The sequence below is a fragment of the Ambystoma mexicanum genome, chromosome 11 (assembly GCF_040938575.1).
Source record: "Ambystoma mexicanum isolate Mex_15411 chromosome 11, UKY_AmexF1_1, whole genome shotgun sequence".
Taxonomy (NCBI): Eukaryota; Metazoa; Chordata; class Amphibia; order Caudata; family Ambystomatidae; genus Ambystoma; species Ambystoma mexicanum.
In genome coordinates, this window is record NC_090934.1 from 650235157 (window position 1) to 650248418 (window position 13262).

Here is a 13262-nt window from a genome sequence, read left to right on the forward strand (position 1 = left end):
TCTGGGTAATGGAAGACACCTGAGCCAAGTGTACAGTACACAGGATAATCCGTGGGCAGTCCAGTAAACAAATCCAAGGTCGGGAGCCAGTAGTAACAACAAAGTCAAGAGAGTTTGTTTCCAAAATCCAGAGGGCGAAATACCAGAAAACAAACAGTGCAACTTAATTCCACGGACAAAGACAAAGGCAATCCGTAGAACGTTCCGTGATCGTAGCAGCTGAAGAATCCAATAGTATCCAAAACGCCAAACAGTACTCGAAGGAAGCAGCTGTGAAGCGTTCCTTCAGTGTTTCCCCGATCCTTTTGACTGCGTAAAATAGTCACATGACGTAGGTCACGGGGAAACGTGAGATCCTTTGCGTGCCCGTGCGGTAGCGCTGCCCATGCGGAAATCCAGTGTAAGAAGGGGGGCAAAACTCCCGGATTGCAAGTTAGGAACCTCCCCTGCCTGGTGAGTTGCTGCCGTTGTTTGTGTGTATGGATACGGGAACTGCAGGGGCCTCGGTGGGTGATGTCCGCTAAACCAGGTGGGCGAGAACTGGCTGGGGGATCTGGTTTGGCATGAACGGGGACGTGCAATGGGTGACATGACAGGAACAGACCCCACCCCGCCGCATGGGCAGGTGCTCAGCACTAACAGTAAGAAGGAGTCTGGAGCACCCCACACTACCAAGCAAGACTCAAGGACAATATCAATACGGAACAGGAGAAGAAAGGGCAGAAGACAGCCGGACACTAGAGGGCTACACAAGCCGAGTGTAAATAAAGGTGCCATGGCAGAAGCCTGGACCATGCAAGCCGAATAATTCACACACACACCAAGCCGGCATGATAGGGTGGAACGAACACTGGAACGAACACTGATAAAGGCCTCAAACAGAAGGAGCATGATTGAAAAGGAACACTGTGACAATAGAAGATGCAAATAACTGCACACCTCGCACTACAGATGGTAGATAGATGTAGCTAAAGTAGGTGGCCACACAAGTGTGGAGACAAATCGCCCACAGCCGAATGCGCCCTAAGAAACAGTATTGATGAGTGGTGAAGTAGTTACGGAGGAGACACTCCAGGAAGGACGTGGGGAGCGTTACAAGTGAGGCACGAGATAAGCAGCAAACAGAAACAAGGTACACTTCCTAGATATGGCGAGGGGGAACAGCGAGAAACAATACGAATGCCAGGAAAGAAGAGATCCTCCGGGGTGAAAGCTGTAGATATGGCGACCAACAGTAAAGTGAAGCAGTCCTCTTTGGACACTTTTGCTAGGCTGACGCAAGCGATGGGAGGCACTAAGACAAAAACAACTGAAGTAGACGAAGGGGATACACAACAGACAATGGACAAGCAAATACTGGCCGCAATAGTAGACTTGAAGGCATCTCTGGAGCTTAAAATGGACGCAATGCAACAGATATGAACCTGCTGTGACAGGACGTTAGACAATTGTCGGAGCACACCAGAGTGCTGGAGAAGGAGGTGCAGGCCAATACCAGTGTCTGTAAAATGAACTCATCGGAGGTAGCGACCCTGAAGCAGCAAGTGCAGATCTTGGAAAATACTTGGAAAATAGGACGGAAGAAGCTGAAGGCCGGTCCAGGCGCAATAACGTGCGCATCATCGGTCTGCCGGAAGGCAAGGAATGTCAGAACCCGACAAATTACACAGAGGAAATGCTCTTGCAAGAAATAGGAGCTGACAAGCTCACTCATGGGTTTGCGGTAGAGAGGGCGCACAGAGCCCTAACAAGGAGACCGCAGCTGGGGGCCCCTCCAAGGCCGATAATTTCCAAGATCCTCAATTACAAAGATGGAGAGAAGATCCTGGAACATTTCTGCAAAGGGGGAACCATCAGCCGAGTGTTAGCAACACTCACTGCGTACCCACCGGATACACCTTCTTGGTACAGAGCAAAGAATGAACTATGGGGTGGTGAAAAGAAGATTGCGAGAAGCCAGCCTCAAGATTTTGCTATTGTACCCAGCCAAAATGAAGGTGTTGTATAAAGACGGCACGCTGTCCTTTGAAACCCTGGAGGATATGAACAATTGGATTGACTCGCAGAATAAGTGGACTGAGCAGCGCAACCAGAATGGAGAAGGAAATAATAAGTGAAACATCGATGGGGCCTTAAGGAGTGATTTGGGGGGTGGCGGTCATGACAGAGGCGGTGACGGAGGGGACATTTTGACAATTGTTCGACTGAGAATGTTGGCCTATATATAGCAGCGTAATGCAGGAGCAAGCGCACTGCGTGGACAGTCAGTGTTGGGAGCACACCTACCCCTCATTAGGTTAGTTAGTAGGGATACTGGTAGTACAGAATCCACCTGCTGCTCTCCGAGTACTGGCAATGGGCCAAGAAAGGGGGAAGAAGTGGGATAGCCTGACATTCATTTATGGAGCTGGGCAATTGTTTCAGGTGTTGGAGAAGTGGAGAAGCGAGCGGTGGAAGGAGTTGGGGAAGTTTTTGAGGGGTTGGCCTACAGATATGCACCAGGAAACAAAGGAAGGGGAGCTAGGGCCAGGGAGGAGGGGGGATAACTGGTGATGATGGGAGAACTTAAGATAGTAACCTGGAACTTGAGGGAATTTAATAACTACATAAAACGAAACAGGGTTATGACATACCTGAAGCGGCAAAAGATAAAAATAGCGTTGTTGCAAGAAACTCACTTGACAAAGGAGAAAAGTATTGGTAACGAGAAAATGGGGAGGGACGACCTTCGGGGCACCTTATTCAGCGTATGGTAAGGGAGTCCTGACATGTATAACACCACATGTCCCGTTTAAAACACTGCAGTCCCACACAGATAAGGACAGCAGGCTGGCCATGATACGGGGGTGGGTGGAAAGCAGGGAACTATCATTAATGTGTATGCATCGAATCAAGATACTGCAGGATACTTCAGAACTCTGTACACAAGGATCGGCCCATATATCGATGGGACAGCGGTGTGGGGGGTGGGAGCCTTCATTTGCACCCTAGACCCAGCAAAGGACAGGCCGGACGGGAAATTGGGGCATCCTGCACCAGCAGCCAAAGCCCTGACCATGATGCTGCAGTCCTTCAGGCTGACAAATGTCTGGCGGGCACAACACCCACTAGAACGAGGCTACTCACATTATACAGCCACACACAACCTATATACAAGGCTGTACTATGTGTTCACAGGTATGAACTTGCTAAATGAGATAATAATCCCATAATATAAGACAATGGTCCTGTTGGGCCATGCCCCCCTAGTGGTGACCTGGCAGGTCCTGCCATCTCGGGCCAGGATACCGACATGGAGACTCAGGGGGGAGGCGCTTAAAGTTGTGGGATTACAGGAGGGACTGAGGATGGAGGTGAAGGAATACTTTGAACATAATGCGGGCAGTGTAAAATCAGCTGGAGTGGTATGGGAGGCGTGTAAAGTGGTGGTAAGAGGGGTGGCCATGGCTAAATCTAAGGGGAGGCAGGAGGTTATCACGCACAAGCTGCAAAGTGCTGGAAAGATTTAGAAACAATTGTGCGCGAAGGCACAGTATCCCTGGAAGGACACAAGAGGGCGGCCCGACTGCAACAGGAATGCAGGAATGCAGGAACCACTGGGATATAGTGGGTAATCTTAGCTGTAGAAAATATATCGAGAGGCAACACGCAGAGAGAGATAAACCAGGCAGATTACTTGCCTGGTTATACAAGAGCGACACCTCCAGACAAACGATGAGGGCGGTGCATGGGAAGGATGGGCGGGAGAGCGATACCCAAGAGGGAGTGAACGAAAGATTTTATGAATATTACAAGCAGACTCGAAAGAGCAGGGAGGCAGATAAACGCGACACGCTCACAGATATAATACTCCCCAGATTAAATGAGGAAGAGAGAGATAGTCTTGAAGTCCCAATAACAACAGAAGAGTTAGAATATGTTATCGAGCAACTGCCCACCTGTAATGCCCCAGGGGCGGACAGACTCCCTAGTGAATTTTATAAGGCATGTAGGGTAGACTTACTTCCCCACTACTTCAGATGCTGAATGAAGCGCTCTCAATAGGCAAATTACCTGAAATACTGCGGGAGGCGATTAACAATCCGCTCCTCAAACCTAATAGGCCGGATACGGAGTGTGGCTCCTACAGACCCGCCTCACTCCTGAATCAGGACGGTAAGATTCTAACAGCAGTTCTGGCAAATAGGTTAAGACCAGTTATAAACAAACTCATACACCCAGACCAAACTGGATATGTCCCACACAAGAATATAATGAATAACTTGAGGCAATTGTAGCACGTTATTTATTACACCAAGGGAGGGGCGCTAGAAGCAGCAATCATTTCACTTGACTTGGTGAAGGCATTTGTCTCTGTCAAATGGCTGTGGGTAATGGCGGCCGTTGAAGGATACGGGATCTGGCCCACTTATCTAAATAGGGTAAGATTGTTCTATAGCGAGCCGATCGCAAGAGTTAAAAGGGTATATGCAGGGGTGTCATCTGGTATAACGCAAGAAACAGAGTAGCATTATGGAAGTTACAGAACTCATATGAACAGGATGGCATCAAACTGCCTAATTTTGAAGTATACTACCTAGCAAGCCAGATTCAATTTGTGGCCAGATGGTTATCGGAGGAGCAGACACCAGGATCTAGGCTACTTAGGGATGAATGCTCCCCATACTTCCTAAATAGATAATATGGCTGCCTAGAAAGAGCAATGTCGGAGAGAGCCGGCTTTTGAGACTAGGTAGAGATATTTGGAGTAGGACATGCCGATTGATAAACCATCCTATCCCATGCTCCCCCCAGATACCATTGGTGGCGCTGGAAGGAATGGACACACAGACCAGGCTGAGTATCAGGAAGTGGTGGGTACTGGTTGGGGTAGCTACAATGGGTGATATATGGGTAGGCGGGAAACCTAGGGAGTTTGAAGAGCTGGCAGGGGACACAGGGTTACATCAAGAACAGCACATTACGTATTACTCCGTTAGATCATCTAAATGACGTAGCTTGAAGCCGTATTAGCCCAACAGCCGGATGCGATGATAGAAACATTTTATGATGTGGCAGAAGGGGGGCATATATGAGTTATTGATGTCAAAGTTTGGACAAGACATAGCACAGACGACACTACAGTGGGAGGAGCAAGCAGGAGCACCAATGTCAGAGAGCATGTAGGGTAGAGTACAAAGGTATCATAATAAAGTATCGAGGAATGCATGGCTGCAGCAGATCCAGCTATATGTGACCTACATAGCATACCTAAACCCTGGGAGAATCGCTAAGTTCAACCAGGTGCTAGGTCTGTCATGCCCAAAGTTTGGGGAGGTGGGGGCGGGGATGGTACACATGTTTTGGTCCTGTGTAGATATAAGAAGATTTTGGGAAGAAGTGGTGCAAATCATGAGTAGAGTGGTAACCTTGATGTGAGCACCCCCTGGGCGTGCCTACTGGGTGGGTCCCACTAGGCCTAGCAGGGCTAAACATGTGAGCAAACTAAGGGGCCTAGCGTATATACTGGCAAAACGCAGAATAGCGATGAGCTGGAAAGCGCAAACGTGACCGTCCGCTAAAGTATGGTGACGTGATATTATAAAGTGGGCAAATGCAGAAATGGGGGTGTGGCAAGAGGCCAGGGGTAGCCAAAAGGAAACAGAGGGTGGGGTGCTAGAGGCCTGGATACAAATAGTGGCTGAACTATCTCTGCAGGACCAAACAAATTCGGGCAGCACCTAGTATTGGAAGGGCGGGATGGGCGACCTGGCTCAACAGTGCAAATATGGAAGCAGTGCAGTGTAGGCCAGGGGGTGAGGGGGTGTCAAAAGGCGGGCAGTGGGGTGAAAAGAAAATGCATATGACTGTATGCCAAAAAGGTGTTGACTGAGTCTTGTGGTATATATTAAAATGTATGGTTGTATGCTGAAAACCAATAAAAATTGGTTTAAAAAAACATGAAAAGGGGCATGCCACTACAATCATGTACATATAAGAGGCACATCTATCTTGCATGTCCACATAGTCAATATGAAATTGTCGGAAGGGCCCTTCCGGGTGCGGCAATATTGCTTTGGCAGTTTTTAGCATGGGTCCTGCTAAGAACTTCTGACAGGTCATACAATTGTTTGTAAATTCAGCAACTAACTCATAAAGATTGGGGACAAGCCACCCCTCAATGTATGCAGCCACATGTTTTTTCAACAAGTATGCTGAATAATGGAGCTGCTCTACTGCTACACTAAGTAATTTCCTGGGCATTACGGACTTGCCTGTGCTGTTCTGTCTCCACACTAGATGTGTGTGGGGGGGAGCACCCTCTCTTGATCCATAGCTCTTTCTCCTCTTGAGGCATCTCACCTTGCAACTCTATCATATGAACAAGGGGCAGTGTTTTAAGAGATCAGTGGTGTTAGTGCTCTTGGGTCACTTTGATCCAACTACCATCATGGGTACCTTCTCTTTTTTACCTGGGAGTAACTTGGTAGTGCCTTCAGGTGTATAGGCTGCTTCTTTAGCTGCTCTGTCGACCGTATTGTTTCCTGGTGAAATTAACACCTCTAGTAGCGTGCTAGTAATTCTGCATGTTGAACAGGGACCCATCACTCCTCCTGAACCCCTTCCTCTTCCATTGGGCTAGTCCTGAGTGCACTGTGGATGTGACAAATGCAGAGTCTGAAATAATGTTGACCACATGCCCTTCTGAAATGTTTAGTGCTGTTATTAAAACCACTAACTCTGCCACTTGTGCTGAATAATGAGCTGGCAGCCGGCATTTGAGACCAAATGTGAAATTCTCCTTCATGATGGTACACTACTACCGCACCTGTGTGAGGGCCAGTCATGCTCTACTCTATTATAGAACACCCATCAACAAAGAACATTTCTCTCCTCTCAATGGGTTCTCCCTGCACCTGGGCGTTCCCTTCCATCCTGTCCATGTAAGATGTGCAATCTAGAACATATTTTCCCGGCACAGTTGGCTGTGCTATGAACGTTGCTGGGTTCACTGCACGACATCTGACAACCTCTGTAGCTGGGTTTGTCAATATTACCTTGTATCCCGAGGTGCTCTGAGTTGTTAACGTGGATTTGGATTTTCCCAGGATTGCAAAAAGTGAGTGCTCCACATACGGAATCACTGGGCACCCTACTGTTATGGTGGCTGCCTTCTCTATGGCAAACACCGCAGCCACAAGCGCTTGTTTGCATGGAAAATTGCCCTGCATTACTGGTTCCAACAGACCGCTAAAATACGCCAAGGGCTTTTGCCTCTGTGGTTTTCTCTGGGTGAGGACAGCCATCATCACTGTGCCATCAGAATGTGAAAACAAATAAAACCTCTCTTTATAGTTTGGAGTTGCAAACACTGGGCATAACCTAGTGCCTCCGAGTTCGGCAACATTTTCGTTAATCTCTGAAGTCCATTTGATGGGGGCTCTTAGACGTTTGCGATTCTTTAAATGCCTGGAGGAGGGGCTTTGTGAACATTGAATAGTCAAATACCCAAGCCCTACAGTAATTGCACAATCCCAAGAATTGCTAAATTTCTTTTACTGTGCAGGGCGGTGGTGTTCAGTGTATGTCTTCCACTCTTTCTGGTGTTATTTTCTGCCCCTCTGCTGATATTAATTGCCCCAGATACACTACCTTTGTCTGACAGTACTGTAGCTTCTCTCTGTCTACCATGTACCCTTTTTCTGCCAGCCGGGTCAAAAGAATGATTGAATCCTTCCTTCATTGCTCCTCTGTCGTGCTACACATTAGGAGGTCATCTACGTACTGTATCACCATACTGGGTATTTGCAAATTGCGTAAATCCATCTGGATCACTCTATTAAACACACTCAGGGACTCACAATACCCCTGTGGCAATCCCGTGCGCTCAAATCGAACACAGTGATATGTAAATGCAGTGAGATATTGTGATTCGGAATGCAATGGGATGGAGAAAAAAGCATTTTTCAAATCTATCACTGTGAAATATTTTGCATCTGGCGGCATATTGCATAATATGGTAGCCAGGTTTGGCACGAGTGGGAACTCAGCCTCTACCACATTGTTCATGGGGCAGAGATCCTATATAAATCTCCATGCCCCCCTTTTTTTAAAATTGTGTATATGAACGTATTGCATGTGGGTATCGATGTCTTTATTATGCCTTGCTGCCATAATGCCAGGAGTGTGTCATATATGCCCATGTTTACTTTGCGGGAAAGTAGGTATTGTTTCAACCAAGGTAGCAATGACCCTTTTAATTGAATGCGGACTGCCCCAGCTCCTTTGAACACTCAGACCTCATGGGGGCCCTTTAGTCCATAAATTCTCTGGGACCTTTTTCAAGTCTTCCCGAGTGTGGGCGGCCTGTTTCCTCACTACCTGTGTCAGTTTTGGCACTAACCTTTCTACCACTTGTAGTGTGCATGGGATGTGGAGCTGGAACACCATTTCTCCCTCCTCCTAACACTCTGCAAACAGTTGCTCATCTGTGACATCAGTCAACCTCAATGTGGGGTCAATACAGAGAATTGTGCGCCATTCTATTTTGTCCCCATCTGTCCCACATGCATGTCCTTTCGTGTGACCCCCATCTAACCGCAACATCATCTACATGCCTGAGGCAACTTCCTTGTGCACCGAGGGCCGGAATAGGAATTCTGTGGCCAATCAGAACGTTTTTCCTTTCATTCAGGGCACACAACGCAATAGTGTTTGGACCCTGTACAAGAACACCTTGGGTGTGTTGCTTGTCCTCTCACAGTGCTGTATGTACAGTAGTCCTGTATGATAACTGCCACCTTTTCTGGATACATACGAAGTGTGGAACACACCATACCCTTCTCTGAGAATGAAACAGTTGCGTTCACCTTACACGTCCCTCCCCATTATGTTAATGGGTGTATCTTTTGAATACAATAGGGGCCACAAGCTGCTGTGTGCCCATCATTAATAGTAAATCCTGTGTTAGTGGAACCATGACAATAGCCCCAGAAAAGCCATGTGTATCCATAACCTTGTTCAACAGCCGGAACCCACCCTCCTTTATACAGGACTTGGTGGTCCCCATATCTATCAAAAAGGAAGAATCTCTCTGTTCTATCTTCACTGCTACCTCGGTTTCCTCTTCAGGGTGTTCAGATACTGCAAGGACTGGACCCACATGCACTCTCTGTGGGAAATCCTATTGGGGTGTCGTGCCCTGCAGAAACAGGAAGGGTTCCCTCAAAACTGTTACTCCGGTGTAGTGGGTTACTACGTTCTGACCCAGCAACCGTGCTGTCCCCTTGTGGGTGTGTCTGTGCAGGTGCCTGCAATGCGTTCACTGGTGGCCCTGGGATCCCCACGGGCTCTGCTTGGGTGAGCATCTGTAGTTGCTGTGGCGGGGGTTGCTGGGACTGCAGGTGTGGGGGATGAACCTGAGGCTGTATCAGCTGGGCCCCCTCCTTCTGGTCCCCCAGGATTGTAATATAGTTGTTGTCCATATGGGCACATCTGTGTGAAATGACCCCATTTCCCACACAGGAAACATGGCCCTGAAATCCTGGGCCCTGCTCCTCAATCCCCTACCCCTCTGCAAGTAACCTCCGCCCTGCAGATAGCATCCCATTGGTGGGTTAATCCCCCTGCGGACAGAAGCCGGGCTGTTGGATGCCCAATACTGCACATAGTGTGGCTGAGGGTACCCCCCTTGTTGTGGCCCTCCTTCCACTGGAAACCCCGCTTGTTGGGTAGGGGTCACTGCAAGGCCTGGGGTGAGCACAGCCCCTTCCACTGCAAGTTTTACTAGCTTCTTCTGCGCCAACATTGTTTCTGCTTTTGCGGCATTATCTGCCGAATCTTTCTCCCGATTTTGCTTTCATTTGCAAAAGTGTACCATAGTCCATTGTATCTCTGGCCAGCCCTTAGCCTCTCTCCCTACTACTTTGTATAGGGAGGTCTGCACATCTGGGAGGAGCCCTCAAACCAGTTTATGATAAAATGTGGGTATGTTTACATCCCACGATTGTCGGTTATCTAGTGTCCATATCTCTTGTATTTGTCGTATATATTCTCCAGTGTCCTCATCTGATTTCATCTTGCGGGCCAGTATGTCCCCCATATCAGAAGTATCGCGGTACATACTTCTTAGCACTTTCTACACATGGGCGCAACAGTTATTCAAGGGCACTCCATTGTGTATTAATGCTCTGTTCCCATATTTTGTCTCTTTGCTCCCTCACGATTGCTGCGAACAAGCTTTTCATATTCCAGATCGCTAGAGTAACCCCTGCTGTCTCCTTCTCAACGGTGTATATCCACTTGCCAGCACCTGCCATGAGGGAGGGCAAGCTGTATATCAAGTTGTCTCTGTCCATCGTCTGCCAGGGTACGTGGTGTGCATCTCCCCTCCAATCTTGCAACAGGGCTAGATTGGTCTGAGGACCAGGACCCACCGCTTTCCACAGGGCCTTCACCACCGCCATCTTCCCCTTTCCGCTGAAGAGTGTCTGTGACCAGTCCCTGCTCTCTCCCCTACTAGCCCCCTTTCCTCTTTGTGTCTATCCCCACACCTTCTCCTGGTCTGCATCCCAGAGTTAGTCACCCCAAGTTTCCTGGTACTCATGCCTGCCCCCTTGACCCATCCTGCCCATCCTCCCATTCATCAGAGTCCCCTTTATCCAGCTTAAACATTATCATCCCAGATGTCCACCCATCTTTACCCTCGGCCACCTCCTGCCCCTTCAGCTGTCGCTGCACCTCCTTTTTTTATCACTCTATCAGCTTCCTTGAACATGGTGTCCAACTGTTGCTGGGCACTTTCTTCTGTGTCAGAAAAATACTTTGTTGCTCTTTTCCTTTTGTTCCCTAGTACCGCCCGCCTCAGACTTCCCTTTCCCTGTGTTAGTTCTTCGTCTTATCGGGGACATGTGTCGTGGGTTGGTGAACCCTGTGGCAGATGTCAATGTCGGGTATGTGAGAAACCTGAAGGTCTCTTAACCACTAGTCCCCAGGGATATGTCATCCAGGCCGCCGGGACACGGCCATCACTTTTGGATCCAGTTCCTGGGGTGGGGTCTTCGGGGAGTAGGACATCGGAGAGTATGACACATTATCCCCTTCCCTCTAACACCTTTTCCCCATCCTACCAGGTAGGATACTTAGGAACTCAACCCCCTGCCCCCCTTTCCCGACACAAACACTTTCTCGCGGACAGCTCACTGTGAGCGAAAAAGGACTAACACTGGAGCCGTATACCTGACATGTCCCAAAACAATGGTCAGGCAAGGTCAGGCAATTACAGATCATTAAACACAACTGACTTACATCACACTTCCCTACCTGGATATAAGGCGGAGCATGAAAACACAATCTGAGCAAGGCAAAGCACACAAGGCAGCAGCATTTCCAAGATAGCAGTTTAATACGAGGAGAAAGACGGCAAGCCCAGAAAGGGTTTCATGGGGGGAAGTGCCCTTGACCTTTTCAGACCGTTGCTTTCGTGAACCTTGGAAAATAAGAAACCTAAGACCTGGGACTAAAGCTGAAGAAACCTGCATTGTGTGTCGGAGGTACCCGCGGCTCTGCTGTGTCGATAACCAAGGCAGGGAGGAGCGTTTGCTGCCGTGGTACTGTCCTTTGCTCCTACAACAAAGCAGCACCAGTAAAGACAGCAGTGTCTGTGAGTCGGAGAGACTGATACCAGAGCAGCCTGTGTAAGCCTGTGCAAGAACCAAGGTATCATAATAAAGGTTGCAAGTGGAAAAATTGTATAAAGAGATCTTCTCAAGCGAAGGGCAGACTAAGAAAAGGGCAATTCCTGTTTGGACCTGTTCAGACCAGGAGGACCTAAGGTCCAAACCCCTGCTCAGACAGCAGGTAAGCATGCACCAACTTGTGTTTACTCCCTCGGTCCCCACGGGCCAGCCCCACCATCATCAGGCAATGCCAAAGTCAACTTCTCTAGTGCTGGGGTGAGGGCAGTTGCTCCTTGGCACAGTAAGTTGTGCATTTGTTAAAGTTTTATTCTCGTGCTGCAGCGTGTATGTGCAGTTTGCTTGCATCACGCGTCCCTGACCGCGTGGTTCCTCGCAACTGCCAATCGCCTGTGCCTCGTGCCCCCCTTCTCCAGCCTCCTTCACCCACGCGTCCCCTTTGCTCTTCCTCATTGACTGCCCCGTTTTGCATTGTATTGCTTTGTGTTTTGCTGCATTCTTCCTTCTTCTAGGTTTACATTTGTTGATTGCCTTGTTCTTTTGTATATTGTTCTGTGTTCTGCTGTGCTCCACCCTCCGCTAGGTTCTCTTTTTAATGACTGCTCTGTTCCTGATACCCTGGGTAACCTGATTTGCTTACCGGACTGCCTTGTTTTCTGCCTGCTCTTCCATCTGAGCTCTTGCCTACTTAGTCAATCGTCCACTATTGTCCTGTCCCTTTCTTCCTCATCTGCTCACACTCCTCCTTGTGTCCTCCCCTAGTGTCTCCCGCCACCTTTCCCCTCCACCATTCTTCCTCACTCCTCTTCCCCCACCTACTCTATGGTGCTCTGTTTCTCCTATCTTTTCAAACTGCTTCTCTATCGACTATCCTGCTCCCCTCACTAAGTCTGGTAGAAAAAAGTTCAAAAAGGATATCCTAGTCTCCAACCCAGGCCTCCCTATACCAGTGCTTCCTCCAGACAAACCCTCACTGACATCCTCTTGTCGTTCCCTCGCCAGACATATGGACTCCTCATATGGTCTATGTGCTCTCTCCTTTCTCTTCTTCCCCCATTAATGGTGGCGCCCAGTGGGAGGCCCTCCTGGCCCACTTCCACTTCTCTAAGGTCATCATTAATGTTTACCTGAATGGCACAGTATTGGTCCAAGGTCCTCAGGCCACCCTTCTCTTTGATAGACGCTTCCCTGCACCTTATCAATTTCCTTTCTTCTCCTTCTCTCCCTTCTCTCCCTTCTCTGGCTTCCTTGTCTCCCCCCTCTGCCTCCTTCTTGGCTACCTTGCCCTCTCCTCCTTCCTGTTCTGCCCCCCCTCTGGCTACTTCTACACCTCCACATGGCATACCTCTGATTTGTACCCCTCCCCAGAAGTGTTCCAAGGTTGTCAACCTTCTCCATATTGCCACTCTCAACGCTCGCTCAGCTGTCAAACACTCCTCTGACATCTGCCGCCTCCTGGAAGAACTTGATCTCGATGTCCTCGGTCTCACTGAGACATGGTTCACGGCCAGCTCTGTGACAAGCTTTGACACTCTCCTCCCTAATTGCTACAAGATCCTCTTGCGCCCAGATCCAACCGTTCCAGAG